Raw genomic sequence first — 4523 nt, forward strand, 5'->3', positions numbered from 1 at the left:
AACTTTGGGATTTCCTTTTTCAGGTAGTTACCTGGATGATATGTATCATTGGCTCTATCATCTTGGAAAAATCAGAAGTTTTATTTCTTTGTGCTGTTTTTTATACCATTATAAAGCAGAAGAGAACAGGTAAGAAACTGAGAGGCATTTAAAAAATGTTTTTATGTTTTCAAAACATAAAATCTCACATTTTAACGGAAAAATATGATAATTATAATTATGTTGTTGTTGTTGTATACTTATCATATTTTAAGAGAGCTCTGGTGGTCTAGTGGCTACTAGTAGGCCCTCTGCAATTCTGAAGGCACACAGTTCAAATCCATCAGCCGCTCCACAGGAGAAGGATGGACAATCTCCTCCCATGTGATTAACTGCCTCTGAAAACATGCCAGAGGATCAACTATGGGTTGGTTCTGACTTGAGGGTACATACACAGCAAGAACAACAAACGTGTTTTAATCCTAATAATGCAAAAATATGTACATAGTATGATAATTTAATTTGATTCCTTATGTTTTCATCAAAGATTTGAAGTCAGTCTTCATTTTTTTTGCATATAGCAATATATGAATATTTTTAATTTTGATTTTAAGAAAAGTTTACAAAAAGGTTGGATTTTCATTCATTCTTGCACTTTCCCCTCTCTCCCCTATTTTTCCTCTCCACTTCACGTTCTTCTTTAAAAAAAAATAAAGTCATAGTTGAACAATTTCTTCCCTCCATCTTCTCCTCTCCTCCTTCCTTCCTCCCACCCCCATCCCCTTATAATGCATTTCCTATTCTGGACTGTTGTCATACATATAATGCCTAATCATATATTCCTTTTAAATAGTTCTTTCCTTAATCTGTTCCAATACAGTATTAATTATCTATCTCTTTTTTTTCTAATTCTCCCCAACTTCCCACATCAGAACTCTTTTATAATAGTGGGGTTATGCAGTATTTATCCTTTTGCTACTGAGATATTTCACTCATTGTGTAAGGTTTTGTGAGTTTCTTATTTTTCAGTACTGTCTAATATTCAGTTGTGTAATATACCACAGTTTCTCTATCCATTCGTTTGTTGATGGGCAGTTAGGTTGTTTTCAACTCCTTGCTATTGTGAACAAAGCTGCAATAAACATGGGTGTGCATACATCTTTTTGGGTGGCTGCTCATGTTTCTTTAGAGTATAAAACCAAAATTGGAATTTCTAGGTCAAATAATATTTCTATTTCCAACTTTTTAAGAAAGCACTAGACCACTTTCCTTAATAGTCTCACCATTTTACACTCCCACCAGCAGTGAATAAGGGTATAAGGGTTCTAATCCCTCCACAACCTCACTAGCATTTGTTTTTTGCTGCTCTGCTGAACTTCGCTGTTATTGCAAGGGTGAAATAATATCTCTTATTAATTTTTTTAACATCTTTCTGATATCTAGAGATTTTGACCAAACACTGTCCACCATGGGTAACCATATGGCATTTGACACCAGTATCACAGCAAACCTGAGTTACCTCAGTACAACAAACAGAAAGACCAGTGCTTTATAATTTAGAAAAATGCTCTTCCCAAACACAGTGTAGCCCTAGGGTTCAGCACTGGTCTTTCTGTTTGGTCTAGCTCCCAGATTAAGACAGGCTTGACAGGCAAGATTGACATCTACTTCCTAAACAATATGCCTTTGGAAATCCCATGAACATTAGAGAAATGACGATAGTTACAGAACAGTATTCTGATCTTTTGTTCATAGGATTACTATTAGTCATACTTGACTTGATGACACTTAACAACGATAACAACAGTATATTCTTCCATTTCTCCAAACAACAGTATATTCTTCCATTTCTCCAGGTCTCTTTTTGTTTCTTGTTGTAATGTTTTGTAATTATATTTGTATAGGTTTTTTGTTAGTTAGATTTTCTCCCAAATGTTCAATCTTTTGATTAGCTACTGTGATGGGTATTGTTTTTCTGTCATTTCTGTATTCTTTTTGTCACTGTAGAGAAATCCAATTGATTTTTATATGTTGATCTTATATCCTCCCCCTTTGCTGAATTAGTCAACTATGTCCAGTAGTTTTCTTGCTGAGTCTTTAGGATTTTCTAAGTATATTATCATATCATCTGCAAATAGAAATAATTTTACCTCCTCTTTGCCAATTTAGTTACCTCTTATTTTCTTTTCTTATTGCTGTTGCTAAGACTTAAAATACAATATTGAATAATAGGAGAGGTGATAATGGATATCCTTCCCTATTTCCTGTTCTCAAAGGGGATTCCTTTGTTTTGTGTATGTACTTTTCACTATATTGAGGAAATTCTCTTCTATTCCAATTTTAATGAGTGTTTTAACCAGGAAAGGGGTTGGATTTTGTCAAAAGCTTGTTCTGCATCAATTGATAGAATCACCTTGTTCTTTGCTTTGTTAATGTGATGAATTACTTTATTTTTTCTTACGTTAAATGATCCTTGTATACCTCTTATTATTCCCACTTAGTCATAGTGAATTATTTTTTATGTGCTTTTGGATTCGATTGGCCCAAATTTTATTGATTTCTGTAAAAGCTGAACAGAAGATTTTAAAGGGTGCCTTGAAATATTTTAAACTATGCAGTGTTTTCTTTCTGCTTTTTTCCTCTGTCTTTATAATGTCTCTTTCTTTTTTCATTTTTTATGTCATTGATGTCTTCCTACATTTATTCTGGTCTTCAATCATTGGTATTCAGTACTTTAAATCTGTTCTTGATTCTTAAATTCAACTGGGATAGACTCAAGGAATATGTTGGTTCTCTTCCTTTTTTTCTGACTCAAAGCAGAGTTCAGCAAAATATTGAAAAGATGTTAGGAAATAGTGGGAGGGAAAAGAAAGTTAACAACATGGTATGGCATCAACAACTGCCAGAGTTTTTAAATAGTAGCAATCAATATACCATTGGTTTTACTAAAATTAGATATTTGTGTCATGTTATAGTTTTCTGAAAAACAACCCCAAAACAACATGCACCAGCATCACTTAGACTGGTGTAATGCAGATGGCAGGTCCTTCACTCCAAATCTAATATTCATTTTAACCTCCTACTAAAGTAGTTTTGATAGATCCTACAATATGAGAACTTAAGGATTAGCTAACTGGTTAATATTTAAAAGTAGTTTGCAGGTACAGCCCTTAATTTATCTTAAAATAACTTGTCAAAAGTGTATCAAAAAGCAGACACCAAACATAAGGTCTTCCCTAGTTATCCAAGGCACCTGAGGAACCAGTTTTTAGTGTATCAGAGATTAACAGAGAAATCAGACCCATAGCTCACTGATGAATCAAACATTCAATTATTATTGGAAATAGGTGTGATTCTGGAGTTTTTTTATGAATCTTCTAAAAATAGTATCATTTCCTCACTCTTTAAACTAATTGAACATTGAACTGAAGTAGTACTCCATTATGGTGAACAGTCAGGTAAAGTCCACTGAAAACTGATAACTAGAAGCGGTATTAGTTAGTTATACTAGCTCATCTTTCTTAACAATAAAAAGGTTGCTTTTTATTTTAAAATGTATTTTTAAAATTAACATCAGTGACAAGAATGGCTTCACTTGAATAGATTTTTGTCTTAAAAATGTGATAGCATCATTCTTCATTAGTCTTTCCATATCCCAGATATTGACCAAGATCACATGAAAGCCCGTTATATGCAAATGTTACATTTTCATGGCAGTTCTGGGGTGGGCTAAATAAATTAAAACAATAACTAGATATAAGGACACACAGCAAAGCTACTCTTTTAATATCAGCAGCAGATGATACTACATCTGCGTCAGAAATTTAAAGCACTTGACTCCAGTGGTAAGAATATATTCTAATTTCAAAATCAATATGATAATTATCAGGCAACTGTACATTTTTGGAGAAGCAACTTTCACCTCCCAGAAAGCTACTTAGCACCTGTTCAACCTTTACACTTGGATATAATGGTGCTGATGGCACAGGTGGCAGTCACACATCTGTGGACTTGCAATAAGGAGTATCATCAAGTTCTAGGCAAGTGTCTAAAAGATAAAGCTTGTAAACACTCCTCTTCACTTTATCTGATCTCTGCAGCTCATTGATGATGTCCTTTTGGAGAAGCTTACTAATAACTGCCAGGGGAAAGTAGTTCATCAAACAAAATGAGTACACAACATTCAATAAATTTTCAGAAGAGATCTGGTAAAAATAGACAACTAGAGTATCAGCCATAATATCTAGGAACTCTTCATTCTGACACTTCTTGAGAGAAGAATACACAAGAAGAATAGTCAAGGTGATTTTCATGTTAAAGAATTCAGGCTCTTCTACTTTCTTCATAAACAAGACCACCAAACCAACAGGTTGAAAGCTAATGGTTTTAAATAAAACAAGGAGTGAGGAAACTTGTTTCAACTTCCAGATGTCCAAAGTTGAAGCCATATAATCTATTCCCTTGAAGAGATAAAAATTACAATATTGGAGGTCTCTGTAGGATTGCAATATGGGAACCATTATCTTAAGTGGACATCCATCTTA

At 33.8% G+C, this 4523-nt stretch overlaps 1 pseudogene; it reads right to left on the reverse strand.

Moving 5' to 3' along the window:
- Nucleotides 1-3527: 3527 nt before the first annotated feature.
- Nucleotides 3528-4292, reverse strand: LOC102876936 (annotated as a pseudogene).
- Nucleotides 4293-4523: the final 231 nt, after the last annotated feature.

Source organism: Elephantulus edwardii, unplaced genomic scaffold (genome assembly GCF_000299155.1).
Source record: "Elephantulus edwardii isolate Elephantulus edwardi_28Jun2011 unplaced genomic scaffold, EleEdw1.0 scaffold00017, whole genome shotgun sequence".
Lineage (NCBI taxonomy): Eukaryota > Metazoa > Chordata > Mammalia > Macroscelidea > Macroscelididae > Elephantulus > Elephantulus edwardii.